Raw genomic sequence first — 27,385 nt, forward strand, 5'->3', positions numbered from 1 at the left:
AAAAGTGAGATTTAGCCGGAACAATTTAACACATTGTATTTTTTATTTTTTTTTGTTATATCAAAAACAGATAGGCTCATTCAAATCATCGCCTCTCATCTTCTCGTGCCGCCTTCCGTCTGAATAAGACCCCGCTTCTTTGTCGCGCGGCAGACATTTGGGGAGCGGCGCTTAACAATCAAACTTGGCGGCTTTGTCTCTGCGTGGAGTCCTAATGAAAGAAAATTGTTTGGAGTTCTTTGGTAGCAGTCTCCAATTACGGTCTTCGTGCAAGTGTTCATTGCACCGGAACTTTTCCATTTCATCATTTGCATTCAAGCCAAGCAGCGGCGTGGCGGCGACGGTGGCAGCAGAAGCACAGCAGACCGTGTCATCCGTGGACAGTGGGGGGATTTGTCCAAGCAGAACTGCTTTCCACTTTTTTTTTTTGACTGTGTCTATATGTCTACACGAAGCACAGGTGCAGCTCTTTTCATATAAGCCGACCAAGTTGAAAAAGAGACTCCCCTTAGCTACGCATCGCAAATAAAATTCTTTAGGTCAACTTACTCCCTCTCTCATTAAGAGGTAAAACAGTGAGGCAAGAAAAACATTATTATCCTCGTGCCTGCAGGAAACATTCGGCTCACTGTTGTGTGGCCAGAAAGCCACTGATGCAATCCTTCTCCAGCTCTCGTAATGGATTTGGGCAGAAGAAAGCGGGATTATTTGATGCAACTTCCACCCAAGAGACCAATTCAGGCTGTCAAATCAATACCAATCAACGGGGAGATGACAAGAGATGAAATTCGCCGTGCTGAAGCGAGATGCTTATGTATCAAGATTTACAGCCTTTGGGGCTGTGTCCCCAGCCCAATCAAGAGCCACATAGTGCATTCACTCAGCTGGTGTTAACGTGGGGAAAAATTGAGACACTTTTCTGAAGTGGTTCTGTGATACACCCATGTTAAACTTGGATAGGGAAAGGAGCCGCCTGCCACAGAACGTTTTATACCGACTGTGCATTAATTCGTACCTGTCTGGAGGACGTTTCATGCCTCTTTTGGCGCAACTCGCCTCATGTCTTTCTGTACAGAAACGTGGATATGACTCAACCGAATGGGATCTCGTTGAACAGGTTGCCGAGAGTGAATTTGGCTTAACTACAGCTCATCATTTGTCATATTTAAGAGAGTTAAAGTGGTCCAATCAGTGGAAATAGAGTAAAATATTTTATTTTTTTCAAAAACAATACACAAGTAAAGTAATTGTAGATGACATTAGGATATTTACCCTCAAAAAAACGCAACTGAAAAGCAAAACATACTGATGATAAATGGTTTAAGTGCACGGGTGTGAAACTGGTTTGACCCAGGGAAAGTGACAATCTACTCAGTCAAAACAATAATAAAATATATTTTTTTATTTTTAAGTTAGGTATGGGCAATTATCATGAGCAATTGAAAAAAAAATACTATGATAAAGCATCAACAAATGTCAATATACTTGAAAATAAAATTGAATTCAATTATTTTGTGCCCTGATGTTCGTAAAATGCTGACTGTCCCGTCTTCTCCACACTCAATACTATTGCTTCACGTTTCACCTTCAAACTAGACCCCAGAGACCTAAATGCTCGTTCCACCACAACGTTCCTTGTTGTAGTCTAAAAAGAAACAAACTTCCCTGGGATCCCGGAGCTGTTTCATGGACTTTGGCAAAATTAAGAGGTGCTTTTTCTGTAAACTAAACTTGACATTATCATATTTGGGTTAGTGTTTTATTATTATTATTATTATTATTATTTATTTATTTATGTAAAGAATGTGAAAGCTGCCTCTAACAGTGCTCCAAGTTCATTGCAACATCATGCAAATGACTAATTTACAGCACTAAACATGTCAGCAAGCTGACTTCTGGAAGTGGGCAGCCTGTAGAGGGTGCCTTTCATCTGAGGGAAGAAACAACAAAGAGCAAGAGCTTTTCATGTTAACAGGAAACATATATTTAATGAGACAACCACTGAAGCCTCTGCTGCCTTGCTTAAACAGCCTGACCCCCTCACCGCAGCTCGGCGGAGCTGCCAAACAACAGTCACGGCAGTCTAGACGAGACCAAGCTGCAACTGGGGTGGTGTGTGCGTGTGTGTGTGTGTGTGTGAGTGTGTGTGTGGGGAGGGCTGCAGGAGGGTGGGGGTGCTCTTGTAATGCACAAGGAATTCGGTGCGGTCTCCTCGGAGCAGTGAGAGACGCACGAACGAGAGTAAAGAGGGGCGCGAGATCCGCACAGAGGTCAGAGCGAGGCCCCGGAGGTGTTACGGGAAGTAAACGGGCATGAAGGCAGCACACAGGGGCTGTGGCTACTCGCCTTCTCCAACTTCTTCATCCTCTGTTTGTTCTGCAGAAGCAGTGTCGTAGGGACGAAGCGATTAATCGGATCAATCGTGGTGAATCGGTTGTCGAAATAATGGCCAGCTGATTTTGTAATCGAGTCGTCGTCATTAGCTGGACCACACAGACTCCAAAAAAAAAAAAAAAAAAGGGCAATTTGTTGAAAGAACAACATACTCAGAGCAGAAATTAGGCCGAAAAAAAAGGTAGCATGTCAAAGGGTTCGAGCCCGTTTGATGACTCTGGAGGCCGCCGCAGCCGGTTGTCTGGAAAGCTGACACCGGCAGAAAGGCCCATGAATATTCAGCGGCCAAGTAAATGAGGCAGATAGCACTTGACATGTTTAACATCCACCTTTGGCACCTTCTGCCATGCAAAGCCAACAAGGTGAAGAAGCAGAACAAAATACGTCGGTTGTTTGTGGGCGGCTGCGATCCCCGCTGATGAATGGGACGCTTTCTAAGAAAGAAAATGAATGAGTTTCAGGGGAAGGGTCTGGATGAGCTGGACTTGGAAACACACAATCTCACGTCCTCGGTGGGATTTGGAGGTTTTCAAATGCCGGATGCATAGTTTTTCTGTTAAAATAAAAACTGTAGCCTTACGCAGTGCAATATGCTGACATTTCCATTCTAAGAAAAAAAAAAAAAAAAACATGTTTCCCCCAACTATAATCCCTGCTGGTATCAAAATGTTTGCTCTCTAAATATTTACCAACCCAGAGTCACATCTAAAGCGCTAACACAGGCACCTTGAGACTTCCTTTTTTTTTTTTTTTTTTTTCCTGAGTGTTGTGTCCCAAAGGAAATGCAGTGAAAGCACTACAGATTATCTTGCAAGTGAGTAAACTATCTGAGCACACAACACATTCCTCCAACACCTCAAACAGCTCTGAGATGAGGGGGGAAGAAATCTGCTACCAACAAACAAACTGCTTGATAAAAAAAAAAAAAAAAAAATTCCCTGTCGTATCTGCATGAGACAGGAGCGGAGAGCGTTTTGGTGCTTCCCAGGGAGCGTTAACGCCGAAAAGCAGAGACATTAGTAAATGTATTACCAAGATAGGCAAAGTCATGTAAATATTGACACTTTGATAGTCATCGCCAGGCTTATCCAGCAAACCTGCCTGGTTAGAGCCATTTGACATCTGCTCAGTGCTATTCCAGGTAGGGGAGTTAAAGGAATATTCCACTTTTCCAGTGAAATTTCAGCATCTGCCGTTTACTCGAAGCTTAAAATACTAATAAAAGGTTCCTGCATTTTACAGCTTGTAGCTTTTAGAACTACTGTGAGGTTTTTAAGCAGGCCGGGTTTGTGCCGGATCTCAGAAACTAATTAGGTCCAACATTTAAAATTCTAAATGTGTCCGGATATTCCGTAACTGCTCTAAAATTAGGCTTAGTTACTTTTTAAATTTACATTCGTTTATTGGCTGTTCCACAGACTTTTTTGATATTCTTTACAAAATGTGTTTTATTTTATTGAGAAATGCTTTGTGGGGAAGAAATAAGGCCTGGATATTCTCATTCTGAACCCTTGGAAGAATTCAGCTTTTTTAAGTAGCATGTTCCTGCTTTAAGCAATTAAAATTGAAAAAGTTCCACTACAATCTCCAACATTGCATGCTTCGGACTACCTACGATACTTTCTGTAATTCATGCCAGTCCTGTATTGTAATCACAACAGGTCTCAGAAATGTAAATCACTGAAAAACGTGCAGCGACATCTTTTTTTTTTTTTTTTTTGCTTTCTCCGCGCATCGTGATTTCGCTGCACTCTTGTCACCGACATAAACACACCTGGACATGGAAAAATAAACGTGACGAAAATGCATGGACTCCACAGGTTGGTGGCACTCAATAAAAAGAGATAAACACTATAACCACTTATTACCCCACCACCACCACAGCTCCACCCCTTCGCTGTACACTCCTCCGCCTCCTCCTCCTCCTGCCCCCCCACCGATAAGCTGGTTTGCCAGTATTGCCAGCGCCACTCACGGCTCCATTTGCACAATCGCTCCACTGTTGCTGCACAGAGTGGACGACTGCACTTTGAACCTTTCAGGAGGGGGAAAGCCTTTTATTGTGTTTCCCATAAGGGCATCCATTGTAGCTTATCTACGGGCTGCCAACTATACACACACAAACACACACCTCAAAACACTGCATTAAGGATATCCAAGGAGAGAAAACATAAACAGTAGCCGCTGTGCTGCTGCCATTAAGCCCCATACAACTAGTTTGCCTTGCTGCTGATTTTTCCGGTGCTTTGCAAGAGAAAGAGCCATAAAAAAGGGAGGCTGAATTATCTGTGCAGCCGGAACCCGACCCACACGCCGGCTGACCTTTTTTTGCACAAAGCAAGATTAAACATAATAGTGGAGCTGAGCTAAGTGATTGCGATTTATGAGTCCATTTAAGTTGATTCAATATAGGATGACAAACGATTACCTCTGTGAAAGTAAAGCTTACATACAAAACAGCCCTGCTGCTGCTGCTGTTGCTGCTGCTGCACACAAACTCAGAGCTTTATCAAAGTTAACAATCAGCTCGATGTCTGTCTGCTGCGGGTCTGGCTCAGTGGAGGGCTAAACAGAATTTTAAAAATGCATGACAAGAATGGAAGAAGAAGAAGAAGAAGCTGCAATTTTAATACACAGGGATATCTGCTGTTTTTTTTGTTGGGGGGGGGGGAGGGGTTTCCTCCTCTTTCTTTTGTGAGACTCAAAGCCTATTAGCCTAAAAGAGACGAGTATTGAATAAATGTTACCCCTGAATCTGGTCAACTTGGGCAAATGGATTAAGTATATCAAATCCACTTTCATGAGTGCATTGAGGAAGTGTCAAAATGGACCACTTTCAATTTAGTTCCCAGATTTCTTCATCTCGCTGTAAGATCAAGCTGCTTCCCTTGCAAAAAAAAACAAAAAAAACAGGCTGAATCACATTGTTAAGTGTGGCCGGGGCTTTAAATTAGCCCAACATCATCCGCATATTTGATTCGCCGTGTTGCCAGAAAAAGAGTTACATGACTTTTCAGGCACCCGGTTCGGGCCGTGAAGAAACGTACGCAGCCTCCTTTGCACGCTCTCTCTCTCTCTCGCTCTCTCTCTCTCTGTTCATCCACATCCATTCGGATTTTATGACTCTGGTTAAAATGCAACCATTAAATATTCATGCACGAGGGCTTTCACCCGTGAAGCAGCTTCCCCGCTCTTTTTCTGCGAGCTTTAGGGGAAAGTGAAGAACTTTTTTTTTTTTTTTTATTTTAACTGACAGGAGCTAAATATTAAAACAGAAGCTTTGGGAGTTCAGCAAAGTGTTCGCTTCTCCCCTTCAATATCCTCCTCCTTGGCTTTTCAGGGCTCATTGTCCTTATAATTTCACAATGTGGCGGCGAGACTCATAGGATAAATTAACATGACAATTCAAACAGAGGAGATGAATAAAAATCCACTCGGAGGGGCTGAACGGCGACGCCATAAGAATAGAAAGTTGACGATCGTTCCGAAGTGAGCATCGTTCCGCATTCACTGTGAGCTGTATCTCTGAAATACATAGCTCATTAATTTTTTTCCATTTGTTCTCTTTGGTGTTTACTACACAAAAGACTTTCCATTAAAAACAAAAGTGGTGATGCAAATAATCCGTGCTTTCTATCTCTTTTTACATACCATATGGGAAAGTAGAGCATTAATATAAAAAATATTATTACAGGTACAGAATATTACAGGCACATTTTAATAAATCACAATTTTATTAAAAAGTCCTTTAAGTTTGTGTATAACATTTATCAACAGAAACGGTGATATTTTCCAAGTGTTGTTATTTAAGGCATTACAGCTTTAAAAAAAAAAAAAAGTTCCTTCCACTAAACTTTCCATCAACATGCTGACATAAGGAACTCTCCTAACAAAAAGCTTCTGTAGCAAAGAGTTTCTGTGGCTTACCCTCTTTTGTTTAGAAGTCTTGTGTAGGTCAGACATGTCAACGTTCACTATATCTATAAAGCAATTTATAAAACATTTTTGCACAACTGTACGGCATAGCAAGCACTATAAAAGTAACCACATTTGTAACAATGATGATAGTGAAAAGTAATATAATTCCGAAGTAGGTTTAAACTGTTAAACTATGATCAGCTCTTATTTGGATCTGTTGATTATCCAATAGTTTTGAGACAGAAAAAGAGAAGCCACTACTACTTTTTTGTAGATAAAAAATTCTCTGTTTAAAAAAAAAAGTACCATATTACAATCTTCTATATACATATATATATATATAAAAAAGCAATCATGAAAAGAAATATTCCACTTTTCATGTAATGAATCTATATTTATAATGTTTCACTATTCAAATTGAGTTGCTGACAATAAATTACTTTTTCAACATACAATGCTATCCTGACTTGCTGAGATGTACCTGCAGGTACGGACTGCATCATCAGAGACAAAGATTTTGCTGCAGAGAACATTAGGCAAATCTCTCCGGCTGTGTTTGGGTAGATGTAATTCACAAACAAATCAAGGGATGCAACATTCAGGGCTTCTCCAAACAGTCGATTTCCTAGACAAATAAAGCCCAGTCGCTGCACTCAGGGAGGCACTTATGACAACAAGTTGCCATGAGTTCATTTAACTGCTGAACATCGTGAGGGAAGAGTAAAATGAAACCTTGATAATGTTCTTGTTGTCGAGTGGCTGAGCGGCGGCAAAGTCCATTTATTCTGAAATAATCATTTTGGTGATCTGAGAGTAACGATTCATGCCACTCACAAATGAACGCAGGACTGAACTAATCATTAGGGATATTTATGAATAATATTGTGTCAGCGAAATGCTGCCACCAGCAAGTCTGCAAGCCATCACCCTCCGAGTTTGGACGTCCGCGGCACGACAAGCAGACAGGAGCGATTAGTCTTTCATCAGTCTTCTGCTTCTGCACTGACAAGATGATTGAGTTGAATCGAGCTGCTTTTCCCCCCTTTTCTCACTTTGAACGAAGCCACTTGACAAAAAAGAAAAAAAAAAAGAAGAGTAGAGTCAAACTTTGCAGCACTGCTCATCCCAGTCATTGATTCCCCTTAAAAAAAAATAAAAATAAGAAAACAAGAAGCGGAGGACAGCTTGTAAAACACAAAGGCTTTCTTTCCACTTCAGGAAACTTTCATTTCATCAAAGAAAACACTGCTGCCGCTGTCCATTCTCCTCCCATTTAGAATTTATAGAAAACACCCCCTCCCAAAAAAAAAAAAAAACACTATAGAAATCATCTACAACCGGCTTATCAAACGTACATCAGAGAGGGTTTTAAAAAAAAGAAATCACCTCCCCGGCCCTTTTAAACAGCATTTAATCCAATGTAATAATTTACAATATGACAAGTCAGGCAAAATTTACTGTGACAGATTGAATGGGTCCCAACATAAATATAATTACAGCTCACATGATCCTCCCCACCTCCCTCTTCCTCGAGGAAGGGCACACAAAGATGAAGCAGGATATGCAGCCCGCAGTAATTTGCTTTTTCAATTTTGCTCCTTGACATTAAACTGGTGCCAAAGAAAATAAAAAAAGAGTAGTCATGAACAACCGCAGAGTGTTGTTGCAGAAACCGTGCGTAAGGAAGTTCAACAATCGCAGGAAACATAACATGTCTCACATTTGTCTAAAAATGGGTTTTTGTGTATTATTTTACAGACGTAAAGCCCCCCCCCCCCCCCAAGTTGCCCAACTTGCTGTTTTTCACCCCATCTGAATGGAACAAAACATAATGTAAATGCCTAGTAAAATACTTGTAGCATCAATTACCCTGAAGTCTGATTTCACCTTTTATATCACCATAAAGACACACAGAGAAAACGATTTACTGGTGAAAAACTATTGGCCGGATTGTCTCTGTTGAGACGTTTTAAGCTCGAGTCAGTCACCAACAGGATGGTCTCTATTTTTTTGTTTTTATTATTCTGCTCTCCAAATTCTTTCCAGTTTTAAAAACTAAAAAAAAAAAAACCTGGAAAAACAGAGTGGTGTTGCAGTAACCGTACGTAAGGAAGAAAAGTTCAACAAACACAGGAAACATAATTCATACATTCATGATAAAATACCTGAATATATGGAATTCTTAGCTAGAGAAAACACAATGTTATCAAGATAATGTCAGAGTTAACCTGTTATTTCTACATTATATATTTACTAGTCACAAGATAATAAGTAAAACGACAGATTATCTTAAACAGTATGGCCTCTCTTGTGTTCTGTAAAGTTTTCTGCAGTGCAGCCAAAAATGACAAAATTATCCTCCAGATTTCAGAAAGTCGTCCTGGAGAAAAGCTGCAGTTCTGATTCAACATGCAGGGTGTGAAGTTATCCCCTTCATAGCTTTAAGGCCAGTCATCTGCCAGATTGTAGTAGTTACTTGATGTTTTTCTAGCTCTGTCAGCAGAAAGTAGCCCTCAGAGAAAACAAAGTAAACACATCACCGCAAAGGGAAATGAGTTAATTGCCTCCTTTAAGTGGATGTGCAACTTTTGGGGCAAAAACCAGTATAGCCAACTTCTTCACACTGTGTGTTCAAATGTTCTGACCGTATAAACCCGACAATTTTGTTCCCAAATCCTCCTAAGCGAGAAGGAGATGCTTATCTGTTACTTTTGTTTTTGATGTAGATGTCTAAAGGAAAACATCTGTCAAAAGTGTTGAAAGTTTTTTTTATGTTAACTAGCGTTTTAAATATTGCAGGTAAAGTCTGTTTAAGCACACAGATTGTATGCCCGGCCTTCTAACAGTTACGAAAGGACTAGATTGCGAATGTTTTTGTGAAAAGATTAGGAAGTTACCGATACTTTTTTTGGGTTAAGATTAGAAACAGTTCAAAGCTTCAGGTCAACATTACAAGCAACCAACCGAATCGCAGAGGTACTTCAAGTCTTGAAATGCATTTTTGAAAATAGTTAAACACCTAACGGTGTTTGAAGATGATTCTCTTGATTAATCTCTGGTATGCGGATGTTTTGAGTCCTGTTTTTTTTTTTTTTTTTTATCATTCAATCTTACTTTGAGCTGAGAAAGAAATAAAAGTAAAATAAACAAAAAGAGATTACTGGTTTGGAGGGGGGAAATAAAACAAAAACCAAAACAGCAGCAGTTAATGACTCAAATAAAAGAAAACCATGCAGTGGATGGAATTTGAGATGCACTTTTCTTCTGGGTAAAACGGACATTGATGAACAGACAATCTGGCAGTGAGGCGAGGAAACAGAAACATTTGATGAGTAGCATGAGAATCAGGCTAATTAGGGGAGTATCGGGTGGAAGCAGATCTTGGAAACTGAAGGAAGGCGATAAACGAATAAAACATAATGAACACAGTCGGAGATGAACCATAACTAAATATGATATACTAACCAATGGAACAGAAGAAAGAGCTAAGACACTCCATATGCTACCCTGGCCTGAGTGGTGAGCCACATCGTATATCAAAAACCACTACTACTGAACAGAAAACACCTTCTTCACATACACAGTACAGAGAAAAAAAATGAACTGGCTTCTTATGAGCACAAAAGTTGTAGGACACCTAAGGAAAAAAACGAAAGTGAGCCAGATAAGCGAGTATTTAATAAAGTGATGGCGATGTAGCATATCCAAATTTGTCTTTACCTCTGTTTGTCCCAGAAGTTATCAACAGCAAGGTGTGAAGAGGGAGTTACAGTAACCACTTCCGCCATCATTTATGGTAATGTAAAACACATATTAAACCAGGAACACACTGCGCACATGCACGGTGACACGAAGGATGCTGTGCCCTCGGGTGAGCCATCTCTCTCCCTCCTCCCCTCCCCGCCCATGCCAACACCACAGCGTCTGTGACTCAAACATGCCCTCCTTTTAGAGCAGATGGTCAAAAATAGCGTCTACCGTCAACCATTTCTAAGCCGTGGGACCCGTCGGGCCGCGCGCGCACACACACACACACACACCGTTTGCCTGCGATGTTTATGTGTGTGTCATGCAACGCTAATCTGGTCAGTCGCAGCATTTCTCTGTTTGATGCCGACAAAGCGAGAACACCCTGTTGTTCGAAACAAGCTTATGCAATCCGCAACTATAAATAGTTGTGTGAAGCCAGTCTGCATATGCGCCTCACTGTCTGTTTACACCAGGCAGCGCCGGCCAATTAATTAGCATTCATCATCAGAAGAAGTTGCAGTTATTATATCTGTGATTACCATGATTGTGGAAAATAGAGTCTTTTGTCTCCTCAGCAGGGATTCTGTTTACTTTCTGAAGCCGCTGAAGAGGACACACACACACACAAAAAAAAATAAAAAATAAAAATAGGGACACATGGAAACACGCAACATGTTTATAGAAGAGTTATTTAATTAAAGTCAACCTTGTGACAATGGCATGCATGGCTATAGGTCACATTTTTCGGAAGCAACATTATAAGTTGTATAAGGTGCACAGAGTGACGCCTCACAAAATGAATTAATTCCATGTGCTAGAACTGATAGCGACGGGGTGAACAGGTTTTCAAAGGATTTGGTTCGTTTGACACAGTGAAGTGAACGCAAACCGCATCAGCTGAAAATGTAACAAATGTCGCAATTTTGGTCCCCAGTTGAACCGAGTCTATCGGACTTTCAGGTGTGAAGCACCCTTAATAAATCCTCAGAGTAGCTGAAGCAGGAGTGCCAGTTTTTGTACTTGAAGATAAGAGTTACCTTAATTTTTCCACGTCCTAAACTGATGCAGGCACGAGATAGCACTTCACGAGACGGTCTCCGCTTTCACAGCACATATGAGGGAGTTTTAGTATCAAAAGATCTCACTGCACACCAGCTATAGAAAAAGGCTCAGCTTCCCATCACTCCTTTACATTAGGTTATAACACAGGAAAATCTGAGATTACAAAAATAGACGTGTAAATCAGTTATGATAAAAAAATATTTTTAAAAAAATTCAATAGAGGAAACATGAACACGTGAGGTCAGATCAGTGTCCCAGGTCAGCTTTATTTGTATATTTTAAAGAGGGGGGGAAAAAAAGCAAAACAGAAGATGAATAATTGTACAGATATTTAAGGGTAATGTATTCAGTGATTTTCAGTGCTGACAGATTGTCTTTCTTTCAGTGTCCACAGCTGTCATGTTCATGTACCGGCCTCGGCTTGCGGTGCGTGCCCTGCACCTGGCTAACCAACCGCACACAGACACTGTGTTAGCATGAGGGTACGGTGTAAGCTGACACGCAGATTGTGGGTGGAGTGTCACTGCTGTCTACACATTATCATCAGTAAAAAGCCCCCCTGTTCTTCATGTGGCAGGGAAAGCAGTGCAATATGGTCAAGGAGGAGAGTAAATCTGGTCAAACACTTAATCCCACTAAACCACAGGTGTCAAACTCCAGTCCTCGAGGGCCGGTGTCCTGCAACTTTTAGATGTGCCTCTGCTGCACCACACCTGAATAGAATAATTAAGTCATTAGCAGGACTCTGGTGAACTTACCTACACAAGGAGGAGGTAATTAAGCCATTTCATTCCAGTGTTTTGTACCTGTGGTACATCTAAAAACTGCAGGACACCGGCCCTCGAGGACTGGAGTTTGACACCCCTGCACTACACGATTCAAGAATGGACCGGCAGTTACAATGCTCCCAAGAGGAGAGAGTTTCACTGGTGTTCTGTTTTAAGAAATTGAAGAAAAAAAAAACATAAAATATTTGGCTTACAGCATATAAACATAACCCTTAGCATTTTACTATTATCTCACTCATCAGAACATTTTAAATTTAAATACTCTGAAGCTGATCACAGTCCTAAGCAACTCTTCATTAGTAATCCACGACTTCCTGTTTCCCCCAGGTTACAAATATGATGCGACACAAAAGCTAATTTCTCTTGGGTGTTCATAAGTCAGGATAAACTAACTAACAACTAACCACTTCCCAAATTTACCCAAATCTACAGGCCGATAATTAAAACGTTCAACATGCTGACCTACTTCCCTGTCTCTATTGAAGTAATGCATCCCCACAACATGATGCTGCCACCACAATGTTTCATTGTGGGTAATGATGTGTTCAGGCTGACGTGCAGGGTTGGTTTTCCCATGCGTAACATTTCACATACAGTTCAATATTGGTATCATGTGACCAGAGCAGCTGCTTCCTACATGAGGCAAACTTTAAAACGGACTTCTTATGTCTTTTTCTCAATAATACATTTTTTTCTTGTTACTTTTCCATAAAAGTCAGCAAAGAGCAGCAAGAAGTTGCATCTTGGGGTCATCAACTCTCCATAGTAACTTATTTGAAGGCCTTTAACGCCTTTTTATCAAAACTGGGCAACTCCTGCAAAAAATAAAAAAACAAAAAAATGCTAAAAACTGTTAGTTATGTGTCTGTAAAGTCAGAGTGTACCTATTAAGCTCAATGATTTGAGCTGTAATTTTATGGTAGCTTAAAATAAAAACAACCATCATAAATGATAGAGGAAGAAGACTGATGCCCGTAGCTGAAAAACGGTTCTACTTGTTATGCTTCAAAATCTCCCTTGATCCCGTGTGGCCGATCAATAGCCCTGATACAATCTCACTCAGACATGCTTGTCAGGATAAAGGCTCAGCCTGTTTACACTCCAGTCATCTAGAATACGAGTGTTTGCATTAATGTAGCACATCTGACAGATATCCAGTGTCTGGTTGAAGAATGAGCTCGATTTCCATTCATGCTTGACGCTTGACACATTATGACCACAATGATTACGCCAAAGCTCTCAACTTTCAACTTGTTGTATCTTAGTTAGGGTCAGTCTGAGTCTATTTCTGGCTGCTTTTTTTTTTTCAAAGCAACCAGTCTAATTTAAACAGCACAGATTCAAAAACTGAAAGATTTTCAAAAACTTTTTGCAATAAATAGGCAAAGGAAACAAATTAATTGTTATTACAAACAAGTTACTGTTTTTTTTATTATTATTATTATTATTATTATTTCTCGCATTTTGACTTGTCATGAAACACATTATATGTGGAAATGCTGGCTGCCTTTTGGAAACCTCCGATCGAAAGTACCAAACTTAAAATATCAACATTATGAACACGGTAGCAAAAATTCTGCTACTGATGTTACCTGTGCAAGTAGAGCCAATTACTAACATGACACACAAAAGACAACTTTAAAATGCCAGCTCCACAAAGATTTTGTGTATGATTTAATAAAAAATAGTTGTTTTTTTTTACAAAAACTCCTGCTTTGCACACAATATGTGATGACAAAACCGACGGGAGACTTGACACAATATTTGTCAAAGTTAATCACAGCGACAGAGAAATCAGAATTGGCTGCAGTCAGCACTGGATGTTTAAATCTTAGAAATTAGATACAATATCATCTCCCATGCATCAGCAGATGTTTGGCAAATGGAGCAAGCTACTGGGATTTTTTATCAATCTGTGCGTTACGTCTCGACGGCAAACTTCGAAGGATCTGACAGTTTACATTTGGAAATGGGGTGTAGAGGATGGTTGGGGGAAGGGTCCTTGGGATAAAGATTACCCTCAGACCTTTTCTTTGAGAGCACCACAGAATGGGTGAAAGAGGCTCCCTGTGTGTTAGTAAATCCCAGTTAATTTTCTCTGTCGGAAAACAATGAGATATGGACTCCCGCAGGCTCTGTTGAATGTAACTCTAACACTTATTCAAAATCACCATCATTACTCAGAGGTGCGGATCCTTCTCCCCTAAAAAGTTAACGAAAACCTCCAGAAGACCCGCGACACGCCGCGAATTATCGGTTGAAGCCTCCGGGAGCCTTTTTGTTGGGGCCATTTTCCAATGGCAGGATTAAATCTCGAAAGATTTAAAATTCTGAGATTAGCAGCTGGTTTCGCAGTCTGTGCTGCAATTTCAGGGATGAATATGCAACACTATCACATGCTGCCAAATCTGACAACCCTTCACGGTTGGACCTTGTTTAATTTATAAAAGATGGGACTGCGGAGACGCCGGATGTTATTTATGATTCAGAGCCTTTCATTTGCACTTAACAGTGCAGCGATGCTCTTGTGTCATCATCTGTGTATGTTTTTCACAGCATGTCACATTCAACATGCATGAGCCCGCGACTGCTGGGGGGCCTTGAAAGCTCCAATTAAATCCACCGTGGATTATGGCTCAAAGATTGGATCCACTTCTTTATTTTTTTCCCCCCACAATGTTGCACTCCAAATCTAACGCCAATTTAAACCCTAAAATGATGCTAACAAGAAAAGAAAAAAAAAAACAAAAAAAAAACATGTAAACAGAACATAAGCCATTTTTAACTGCATTTTAACGTAGATATGAAGTTGATAAAACAAAGCTTTCTCTCATCCGCTTTCAAAAGAAAACACCGCATCACAGCTTCAGCTTGCTTTGTGCAATCGTGTGTCTAAGTCCTGAAAAAGCCGAACCGCTAACAAACAAAACCACGAAAAGCAACAGCCTCCCATTAGTCGACAACACATAGGCTTAACTGACTGTGAATTGAATTTGTTTTCAAACTGTCTAACTGGAAGAGACCAATGTGTGTATACAGATAATTAAAACCTCTTTAGAGGCTAATAGCAGTGTTTTTTAAGGTTCAAGCTTGGGAATAAATCTTGTTTTTTTACAGTCATATAAAAATTTATTCTGAGTGACGCTACATTTACAAGAGCTAACAGTCTCTCAAAAGTCTACATTTGACGTTTATCAAAGTTCTCCGGCCAGGTTAAAACCAAAACTGAACGTATGAGTTCTGGTCATTAATTGGTAATATTGCAGTTATCGTGCTAGATGGAAGTGATCTGGAGAAGGTTATGCTTTATGCCATATATATAATATGTATAGGGTGTACATATTCATACAACAAAATTACTTTATGTTTTGTATATTCTTTGCCCCTAAAAGATTTCAGTTTTGCGTTTCAAGTTGTACACGTCATACTTCAGATAACGATCTAGAATGATTGATCTTTGTTCTGAAACTCACTTTTATCTCCACTACATCCATCGCAAATAATGTCCAGTCCAAAGAATCTTAAACAAAATAAAATTTGTGTTACCTACAAACAAATGACACCAGAAACAGTCTATTTACAGCTATTAATCAGATGTGTGTTACAGAAAACCTGCCCTCCAGCGCAGCTGCAGCTGTAAGGGGACGCAGGTCCATTGTTGGGACTAACAAGGGCCACAGAGGTCACTTGCATTTTCACAAGGGCTTTGCCAGAGGGGATGGGGAGGCGAGAGGTAACATCGTTCTGTTTGGTATGGATCTACGCTAAAGCTTTTTCTATAAATTCCCAGTCTATTATAAAGGGGGTAGATTAGATTAAGTGAGATTATGCTGAGAGGGGCTTCCTAAAAAGAGCAAAGAAAGAACACATTGGTACTTAGCACGCAAGTCAACAGGGGGATTAGGCCAAAAGTACGAACAGAAATCCGGCACTGACATACGCTCATGTAACCACAGGCTAAGCATGCGAGTGGTCCAAAAACATTTATCAAAAGCAGTTTTTAGCAACAAGTATCTACCTGAACATACACCGCCAGATTTTGGCAACGACGACGAAAAATAATCTCATTTCCCTGTCAATCCCCTCCGTTCCCCTGTTTTTGTGCGAGTACAGTTTGTGCAACAACAACTCCGATCACCAATGCAACCAAAAATATGCACCGAGTGGTTGCACACTCTAACATGATTAAATGATGTGTGGTCTGGCATCACTCCCGGCACCTCTCCCATCCCCTTCGCTCAGCTCTGTATCTCCATCCCGCACGCAAGCGAGGGAGCCACATGCAGATTCCCTTTTCCTTGAGCTGTGTTTTGAAAATAGACGCTTCATATTACCAGTCAACACTGAGGCAGACAGGTACAGTCTGACCGTTCTCTTCCACCAAACCCCCCTGCCCCCCAATTTTCTTTTTTTAATCTTCACAACAGATATCTGCTCATCCTACATTCCTGCAGCCGCATGTCATGGAAGTGGAGCGTCGCAAATCATCACTAGCACACACATGAGGAATTCAGAGTTGGCATGTAGAGGAGGAATACGGGGTGTAATGATGAACAGCCAATTCTGAAAGCTGGAAGGAAAATTTAGACTCAGTACTGAAATAGTGCTATGATACCACATCCCAAGATAATCGTCTCTTGATTTCAAACTGGTAACATTTTAAATGATGAAATGATGCAAAACAAAGAAGTGGCTCGTTTGCAGCTCTAATAAACTCACATTTATCTACATGCAAAACAATGGTCACGCAGGCGACCTTTCTCAGTTAAACCTGAAAGTTAAGGTCAACATGTGGCAAAGTGTTACCCATTCACAAGGGGTCGCAAGCTGGAACTCACCGCAGGACTCTTACACAACTGAGGGTCACTCAAGTCTTGCTGCGAAAGAGCAAACCAGACAAAAACAGTCGCAGAGACCGTCAATCATAGGCACTTTGGTTCAGTTACCGCAACAAAAATGATTTTCACACAAACATGATTGCGAGTAGAAATGTGTGGCATTACTAGGCATCTTAAACAAAGAGATTTAAAAGCTGCTTTAATACTGCTTTGAATGCATCTCCGGTTTTCAAAAGAGCATAAGATCTAAAACGATATTAAACTCACGATCAGTAACATCTAAATGCAAGCCCGACACAAGAGAAAACCTCAAAGTTTAAGCGCCAGGATGACACAGTGAAACACTTTCCAGTGCCCTTGCCCTTTGCTCTTTGAGAGGGGGATTCATTCCAAGAATTTATTCCGCTAAGTAAAGACAACACAGAGCAGAACCTTGAGCGAAACCTACACAAACCTCCCACAGCCTCTGACCGCCAAGGATGAGCAGTCGGGTCACCTCTGTTCCTGCTACAGAGCGCCTTCGGAGAATTCTCCTCGTACAGAAAGCAGGTATTCCCGAGTCGGATCAATAACATCATAATATCACGCCGCAAACTCACGCCCGTGTTTACCGGCTACTTATTCAAACGCTGTTTACAAGAAGGAGGCTTCTGGTGCAAACCGCTGGGACAAGTTCTCATTTTTTGCTCTAAGATCGCAGACTTAACAGCTCTGTTCAGACTGAAATGGACAGAAATGATCCATACACTGTCTCTAGAAGATCTTCACACAAAAGGAGCATCAGAAAGATAATATACCAAGTTTCTAGTTTGCACACAGTGGAGCTCTGGGTTTCCTTGCAGGCTGGCCAGCAGTGCTTGTGGAGGTAATGAGGCCTCTTGTGTGTCCTCTCTGATCTGAGAGCTGAATAATTTCCCATGTGGTGCAGCCATTTCCAGCTTCCGCCTTTACTCTCACCCCGGCAGGTGGGGCGGAGAGCTGAGAAACCTCCATCCTGCCCATCCAACGTGTTGCTATTGTCAATCAACATTCTCCATCCCATCCAGATGGAAGGAGAATACTTTTTTTTTTTTCCTCTTTTGGTTTCTACAATACGTAAAATTTTAACCCAAATTCACAATAAACTTTAATCTGTTTTTCTTTTTTTAATTTATTTAATCTGTACTAATCTGTACCTATTGTGTTTTTCTTTTCGCAGTTTTGTTCGTCTCTGCTTATGTGCTGATGCTTTTCACTGGGCAGTGGGAAACCGGGAGTTAATAAATGGTCTACTTCAGCAGCCCCAGACACACGTGCTGGGTTGCAGATCTCCGTTTCAATGTGTCTTTTGTTTGACGGCTGGTGTTTCAACATCCTCAACTTGAATAGAAGAAGGTCAGCCTGGTGGGGTCTGCCCTGTGGTTATTCAGGAGCACAACCTAGGGGCCCCATGGAGGTGGGGGTGACTGGGTAAGAAGAGGCGTTGGGGAAAAAATAAAAACTTCCCCTCTGTCAAGTTTTATGAAACCAGCTGGAAGTATTAAGTTTCCTCAATCAGCGTTTTTATCTCTTCGTTGCCATCAAGTGTCTCCAGGTGCACCAGTGACTTCACATCTCAAATAAACAGGGCAATCATTGCCTGACCGAGATCTAAATAACTAACTAACATATTTTGTATTCCTGCAGATGTTCTACGTGACTTTTTCAAAGCTGTACTGAACAAACTGGCAACGCTGCAGGGTCAGAAAGTACGTGAGACTGGCGTTGGCTGTTAACTGCCACACACGTCAAGGGGAAATTCTGCTGATATTGGAACTTTTTTGTTCTTTTTAGGTTTTGTATAAAAATCTTACACTTACCAAAAAGCTTCGTAAAAGCTTCAATTTCAACTGTGTTTTTTACTAGTAAACTAATGCCGGTTATCAGTTAATAAAAACAGTCACTTTTTTTCACTGTTGGTTTTATAGCCTTGGTAAAGGCTTCGTTATTTTAAAAATATGTAAATTTATGAACTTTACTGCTCATGCGTACAGTAATTCCCAAAAAGCTGCATTTAAAAACAAACTTTTCCACTAATTCAATGCAAAAAAACCCCCAAAAAAAACAATTCACCTCAGAGCTATTAGCAAATGAAAACACCACATTTTTAGTTTTTAAAAAAGAAAAAACACGTCATGAGGTTGACAGCTGTCAAGCACAACACCACCGGCACGCTTAGCTAGTTGTTCGGAGAGTGCTGTATTCAAGCATGCGAATGGAAAATTGAGTGGAAAGAAAAAATTTAGGAGAAAAAGGCCCACAAGCAACAGGGATAACCGCAGCCGCGTGAATCAAAGAAAAACAACGACTCCACAAGGAGAGAAAGTCGTAAAAGATCAATGCTAAAGCAGCTGGTTACCCACATAGTTCAAGTTGTGAAGTTTCCACAATCAGTAATGATTTGTTGAGCCATTCAATCCAATGCTGTCACTATGACTGGTGTCTTATCAAGCTGAAAGAGTGCTAGACAGAAGATAAAGCCCTAAGAAAAGTATTGAGAGCATACATTGTAAAATACATGCATGCTTTTCAATAGACTGGCATTTCCATATTAATCATAGTTTTTTTAATAGTGTATTTTAATGTTCTTATTATCCATTACACTTTCCTTTTACTTAACTTTCTATCGATATCAGCAGTGTTCTTTATGAATGTTTTGGTCATAACATGACTACAGTAGAATATCAGTGTATTAAAAGCTCTTGTCTTTATTGGTCTGATGTAATATTTACACTTTCTGAGAAACTGAATTTGGGGTTTTCAACCATTTTTAGCCAGCATTTAAATATCAAACATCATAGAAAACAACAGGAATAACTCTTTAGTAGATCTTAATAAAAGAAGAAAAGAAAAAAGAACTAGCTTCTCCAAAAAGTGGGGCTTTTTAGAAATATGAATAAAGTATAGGCTGCACACAAAAAAAAACACACACAACCCCTTCCACTCTGCTACTGACAATAGTTAGGAAGTGGAACAGGGAGAAATGTCTATTTTTTGGCTTCCTGGATAGATGTACAATGGATATTTTAAAAAAAAAGTCTACACACCTCTGGGTAAAATAAATATGAATGTAAGAAAAAGTTGCAGCATCCTTGTATCATAAGTTTGCACAGATGTAAACCAACATTTGTTCAAATTTCAGCATTTATTCTTCATGAGATTATTCTCACCTGTATAACTCAACCAAAAACTTGTTGGAAATTCCTGCTGCTCCTTCAGGGTTACTGTCAGGCTTCTGTCAGCCTCCTTGAGCAGTTTTCATTTTGTCCATTTGTCAATAATATAACAAGTTAAGTTTAACTAATGTCACTGTTGTTTCATACTTTCATCTTTGAACCCATCTCCTGACTGATACATTTCTAATATATTCTTGGACTAAATGTCAACAAAATCCTTGCAGAAAAGCTGGACTTTATTCAAGCTAATGGCACCATGTTGTTGATATAATGGTACTGATAAAGACTGAATCGTGGAATAAAATCAAGCATTCGTTTATTTGCTACATCCTCCCCTCAAATATGTGTTAATCCGTTGACTATTAAAGTCATATTTCACACTCAAAGTTTTTCAAAGACTTATCTTGCTCTCGTTATTAGCCGCATCAAAAAAGTTCATTTGAACAGAGATGTGTAGACTGTTTATTACCTCAGTGTACAAGAGCCGGCTCCCCCACTCAATTCCAATTGGCTCCAAATTCACAATTTTTACAAAAATATATGTATATATTTTTTTATTAAACTCGTAAAAAGCCAAATTCCTATTATGATCCAGCAGCACAGACAACCGCAGCCTCTTTGTATTTACCATATCACACGTGTTTCTGTTATCAAAGTTCAGAGGCGCTCATTTAAACATGACATCCACTGAGTGATCTGCACTGCAGTGACCGTGTCCACTGTTACTCTGCGGCTCACATCCCCGCAGCCATGTGCTTTGTGCACGCCGGGAGCTTAAATAGAACAATAAATGAACAAATAAATCAAAATCAAAATCTGAAACATACAAAGTCCGGCTCCTAAGCGTGCATAGAGAGAGCAAAAAGCGTCGCACGCTGCAACAACGTAACCTCTGGAGCGGCGGTTACGGAGATCAACGCGGGCATCTGTTCCTTCACCGAAACGCACAGCCTGCCTCCCAGCCGAAGGCAGCCCTGGTAGTAAATAGTAATCACGGCTATTAAGAAAGCAAGCAGCGGCTCATTCTAACAGACTCTCTGCTCGGAGCCAGTTCAAGCGGTCATTCTATTGTTGGAGAAACAATCCGAGTCAGAGTGGAAACACTCACACGCGTTAAGAGCAAAATATAACCCTCCCACCGCAAAGCATTAAGTTTGCAGCCACTCACCGGGGTGCGATCTGGGGCAGAAAGTCCTCGGTAATAATTCTCCTCTCTTATTATCTGTTTCAGATATCTTCCCTTCCTCACACACACACTCTCTCTCTCTCTCTCTCTCTCTCTCTCTCTCTCTCTCTCTCTCATACACACACGGCCGCTGAGAATGGGACTGAGTAACTGAACAGACTCGGAGAGAGAGCAGTAAGTTGAAGTGTCAAATTACATCGGCTATTCTATTACCGAAAGGACCCGCAGCTCGGTGGCTGCTGACAAAACGTGTGGCGGATTTCTTGTTTTACCCGCGGATGCCCGTCAGGGGGATAGGGAGGAACCCGGAGCGGAGCGGACTGCCGCGCACCTGGCTCCTGGATCAGATGGATTTTGCATCATATGGACATATTTGACTAAATAAACAAATAATCACTGATGCTATAAAGGCGCATCTCGTATATTATAGCTTAATTTTTTAAATAATAAGGTACAACTACAGAATAAAAATTCCTTTACTGTGCCACAGTGGAGAAACGCAGGTAAATGGAAGCATGTATTAAAATACACATTCATAAAAAAAATATAAAAACAACAAAAAAAATGACTTTAAACTTTAACAGCTGCTAGAAGGAAGGATCTATGATGATGCTTCCTGTGTATTCCTGGGATGCACCAGTCACTGAAGGAACTTTAGTTCTGCAACAGCTTTCAACCATTATGTTTCTGTTTTTGCTGAAGGTCTCCCACCACCACTGACTCGAGGGGGGCATCCCAGGACAGCGCTGGCCATCCTGATGAACTTATCTAACGGATTCCTCCCAGCTCATTAATGGAAAATGGAGTGGAAGAAGAAACTGGTGGTAAAAGGAGCACAAGCAACCAGAATAACCACAGCCTGAAGAGGATTGTGGAGAAAAAAAAACATTAAATAGCTTTATGGACTGCAGCTCAAATCACTTTTTTCAAAAGCCTTCAAACACAGATGGATTACAAGACATGAGTGGCAACTATTGCATGCCTTGTGATGAGTCACTTGTGAAACAGACGCAAGGACTAAGTGTTGGACGTGAGAATAGTACTGGAAAGTTTAGTGAAAAGTATGTTAAATGTGCACCTGTTTGAGGAGCTTTTTATTTATTTTGACGATAATGGCTTGTAGTGGAAAAAATCCCAAAAATGTTGTCTCTCTAAAGATAGGAATATTCATAAAACCAAGAAATGCTATTTTCTGGCTTAATCACTTATCGGTTAGACAGCTGGACGTGTCCAGCTTGCTTCATTTTTCCACCAGTCTTTCCTTCCACTCAGCTTTTGACCAGTGTCCACCACTGTGAAGTGAGCGGTCTTCCCCATGACTGTAATGTAACATTTCTATATAAAAATCACTTTTAGGTGAAATATGTATATTTAATCTCATTGCACTGTGCCTTTCCGTTCATAAAAACATTAAACCCCTCGATATTACTCCTACATCATCCCATTGCAATTAAGCCATAAAACCCTTACGATATTTGTGATTTATGCATGTAGTAATTGTGCTGTGTGTGTGTTCACCGCCCTTATATAAATTAAAGGGAAGTAATTAACAGCAATGAACATTTCTTACTGCAAATCCAGCTGCATTCCAGAATCCATGTTTTGCAGGTCACCACTCTCTGATGAAAAGCTCTGAATAACAAAGACATGTTTGAGAGGAGCAGCAGCAGCAGCAGAGGCATCAGCAGCAGCAGAGGCAGCAGCAGCAGGAACAGGAGCAGGCTGGGCTGAGCTCTGACGTCAAGGAGCAATGACTGGGGCCAAGCAGCATCCTTCCAGGCTCCCTCCCCACACACACACACACACACACACACACACGCACACACACACACACACACACACACACACGCACACACACACACACACTCGCTCACTCACTCCGAGTGACCTGCTGCTGTCCACGGTGACCTGCTTGTAAGCAGCCATGTCAGAAGTCAGGAACACACCACCCTGCTTGTTGTAGCTGACTCGCCGGAAAGTTTGGATGCGAGCAGAAGCTCCTGTACCAGAAGTCGTCATTGAACGCCCCCTAACTACCCACCCCCCTCTCTGTCTTTCTGTCTTGTGCGTTCAGCCCAGCTGTCTAAAGTTAGAGCGAGTGATGAGTTGGGACAATAGGGGCCATTTGTCCTGCTAAAAGGTGACAGGAAGCATTGATTTCCAACATGCACCCATGAATTAGCTATGGTGTGCTTTTCCTGCTCACTGAGATCCAAAAAAAAACAAAAAACATCATCATTGATTTGTTGCACATGGTTTGCTATCTTGGAGCCTAAAGCTCCCATAAAATTTTATTGAGCTGTTAATTGTAATAAAACTCACTCCGGTTAAATAGATGATGGTTGCAAACAGAAAAGGCTGCTATATTACTGGAATCTGTGGGAAACAAATTAAATATTGGGACACAAGACAAAAAATCAAGTTGCATCTTGATCAGCGCTAATGCTATTTAACTATGTCATGTTTAGCACACTAATTATATTCAGATTACCCTGATGCACAAAAAGCTAAATCAAAGAAATAAACAAAAAAAGAGAAGCCTTTCATCTGTTTTCGGTTTCCCAACACAGTTTTAGAATGACAAATCAGTCTGAAAAGTGTGCAAAATGCAAAAGTGAATGCAAAAGGATTTCCATCATTTTAAAGTCACTAAACTGAAAGCATGGCGTTTTAAACTCTTTCATGTAATCAACCCACAATCCTGTGTGTTTTTATTAGGTTATTATGAGGTAGACCAACACAACAGAGTAGATAATTGTGACAGTGAAGGAAAAGGATTCATGGTTTAGAAGCCGGAATGGAAACCTGATAGGTGCAGCAAAAAAAAAAAAAAATTGAGACCGAGGCTCAGACGTCAACAGATGCTCTCCATCCAGTTTCTCTGAGCTGCGAGACTGGATGGCCTGAATGAGAAGACAAGCCAAGACATTTCAGATTTTTATTGGTGAAGAATTTTGGGGAAAAAACAAAACATTATTATCGATGAGGTTCAAACAAGTGAGGTGTCAGAGAGCCCGACGTTCCTAATTCAGATTTAGGAGCCTCATAAATCAATCAGTAAATCTGTCTGTCTGTCTATCTCTTAGCCTGCTTCATGTTGTCAGAATGGTACTGAGTAACTCATGAAGCTGAACGAAAATATCATCTTCTTACTGCTATGTGCTGTTTATTACAGTAACATAGTCACACTCTAGTACACGTGTAGAAAATTACTTTAAATTGTTCGTTGCCAAGTGAATTGATGCATAGTTTATACAAAAACAACCAGTAAGGACCAAATACTTGAAAAAATAATGGAAACATAATAAAATAGCTTCTTAAATGGCAACATTTTTTAAATATTGAAAGTTGTAGAAATGTAAAACAAAAAAAAAAGCAAAACCATTTAGAATTTGAAGATTTATTGTCAGAGTTGCAATCCATGTGGCCTTTGATATTTAGTTACCATAAATAATTACTAAAGTTCAACTTTGTTCACTGAAGTTCAGCTTTACGTGACTTTACTAAATGTGTGATACGTCACTGATATAGTCATCTCCAAATCCCTGTCCTGGTTTCACCTACATAGATTCAAAAGAAATACAGTAATAATTGGTCACCCGTATTGTGCTTTTAAATACAAACAGCACAATACGGTCCATGAAATCTCTGTGCGATATCTAAACTTTTATTTTTTTTATTTACAGTTCCCACCTGGTTCATGAATGAACAGCCGCCGGGCTCCAGGGACGAGCCCACATCCTCCGCCGACCAAACCCACCAACCTCTGGCTGTCCTCCAGTTTAAATGTGTTCCCAGTGCACACTTTTTGCCCCGCTGTGGACACTCGCGCTGCTCAGTGATATGTGTTATTTTGCAGTCACACGCTCCCAAGGGTATAATTATGCCAGTTCTCAAGAACTCTGCTGGCACATTTCTTTCTTCTGCTCAACTACAAAATAACTGGATGATGAGATGATTCTGTAATTTAATTTTACTGAGTCCTTTCAGATCGCGCGCGTCCCCCAAACACATGTTTTATTGAGGTTGTGGAGGATTGTGTGACTGCACTGCAGACTGCTCTGTGGGAAAAAAAAAAAAAAAAAAAAAAGAGGATAGAGGGAAACAGCAGGGCAATTATGAGGCAGAGGACAAGGCTCTGCAAACAGATCTGACAAAGACATGAGGGAAATGTGTTGAATCCCATTGATTCTCATTACTGCAGGAGAAGCAGACAGGAAGAGAGGAGATATACTTAGACAAGCTGCGGTGAAGCACCTGACAATTTCCTTTCCTCGTGCTAGAATTTGGCCCCAGACTTTTTCTTTCTCTCTCTCGCTTTTTTTTTTTTCTTTTTTTTTTAGCAGCACCAGCAGAAAGCTGGCTGCTGACACCCCATGCTGTTCTGCCATGGAGGGAGAGAGGGGGTGCAAGGGGGATCGTAGAGGGGCGCGGGGGGGTAGTAGTAAGGAGCCAATCAATGTGAGCTTACAAAGGCGGGAGGAGGGTGGGGGCATTCAGAAAGCCAACAGTTCCCTTAGGCCACGGGCAATGAAGGAGTAGCAGAGACAAGCAGGGAGAGAAAAAGGCGAGGGGGTTGACAACATGTTTCCTTTGCTGCTCTGTGCCGAGAGGAAAAACATGAGCTCCCCAACGCTGACACGCAGCAAGTGGAGCACTGGCAGCAGCTCTTTGCGCTTCTGTGAAAACAGGGAGCGCCGGATTTTTAGTTTGTAAGACATGAAATAATTTAAAGCATCGACTTCAAAGTGCACAGTTCAACTGAAAAGCTTCAAACATTAAAATAAATAAATTGAGCAAATATTTTTAACTTGATGAATACTGGTTCATTTTTAATCATCAATAAAGAACGTTGACAGTCTGAAAGGACCGCTAGCAAATTTTAGTTTAGAAAGGTAGAGTGCTTTGAAAAGTACTTAACCCCCTAACAATTTTTTTTGCATCGTTTTCTTTTTTTAGGAATCAGAGTTAAATGAATGTCATTTAAAAAAATAATATTTTAAATTAATGATTTCATTAATCAATGGGGTAAAAAAAAAGAGAAAAAAGTTATCAAAACAAACAATATTTCAAGTTATAGCCAGGGTTGAAATCATTGATTCTACTGCCAGTCCTGTAGAATCAATCATTTACTTAAATAGGAACTGTCTGACAAGTTGAAGGAGGCTTTAAGTCAGATCTCTGATTCACTGCAGGGCGACACACAGGATAAGCAACTATGCACAAACAATCACTTATACCCAAGGATAAATTGGAAAAAAACCCAATTTACCTAGCAGTGACATTTTTGGACTGTGGAAGAAAGCTGAAGTTTGAAAGTAGTGTTTTGTATTTGCCCATGTTATTTTTGCCTAATATAAGAAATTGATCATCTGAAACATTTCAGTGTTTTCAAGATTCTACCTCCTTTGTTGCTTTAGATGTAAAGCAAAGTAAACAAATGGTGTTTATTTCCCAATATAATTATAGCACATTATTTGCTTTCATCCAATGGGAAGCAGATGTTGCAAGAGAGGGAGGCCATTTTTCACAGAACCCTCCTCCCCCACCCAATGAACGACGTCAGTAGTATATTAATTACTGGAGGCACTTTTATGATGTTGTCTATTATCTGATCGTCAATATTAACACAACATCCACAGTTGTATTCACACACAGAAATATTATTCACTAATTGATTGCCGCTAGGCAAAAAAACAACAACCATATGATAACCACGTGAGTTTTAAGTGGCGGTTTGCTAACTTTCTTTTGGAACTAGCTGTGCGGCAGTCAGAGAACTGCTCTATTCTTCAGACACTACAAGCAGGAATGTTCCGAGTGATTGTGACAGGTTTTCTGTTCAACCTCATGAGTAAAGACTTTGAAGAATTTGCGCCCTCAACTTTGGACATCAAGAGGCAGCCATTTTTGCCCCAGTCTTTTTTGCTGAGCTCAGGCTCAGTCAGATTGGATGGTCTGCAACTCTGGCAATAAGTCTTCAAAACTTTCTGAGCATTTTAAATAGAATTTAGGTTTGGACTTTGGCCGGACAGGGATATGCATTGAGCTAAACCTGACATAAAAAAATTATTTTTCATGTGGTCTTTATTTATGCTTCATAAATTCTGGGACCACTTCAGGCGTACCTTTAAAGAAATTAGGGAAGAGAACTGATGTAGCTCAATCCATCTTTGCACCAACTTCCTACCTGGTGCTTGCTGAGGCGCACGCTCATAGCATGATGCTGCCACCACCGTGTTTCACAGTGAGGAT

General features: G+C 40.5%; 1 protein-coding gene across 2 annotated transcripts in view; it reads right to left on the reverse strand.

Annotated features, from left to right (window-relative positions):
- LOC106930513 (zinc finger MIZ domain-containing protein 1-like) overlaps window positions 1-22,635 on the reverse strand; it is a 117,768-nt gene extending 95,133 nt beyond the window's left edge. The window contains exon 1 of one of the 2 annotated variants that reach the window (XM_015008102.2): window positions 21,113-22,635. The gene's annotated coding sequence lies outside the window, so the exon portion shown is untranslated. The remainder of the gene's footprint in view (window positions 1-21,112) is intronic. The other variant, XM_015008104.2, reaches the window with a different exon arrangement.
- Between the last annotated feature and the right edge of the window lie 4,750 nt (window positions 22,636-27,385).

This window comes from Poecilia mexicana, unplaced genomic scaffold, assembly GCF_051168715.1.
Source record: "Poecilia mexicana isolate PSO_F unplaced genomic scaffold, ASM5116871v1 scaffold_19, whole genome shotgun sequence".
Taxonomy (NCBI): domain Eukaryota; kingdom Metazoa; phylum Chordata; class Actinopteri; order Cyprinodontiformes; family Poeciliidae; genus Poecilia; species Poecilia mexicana.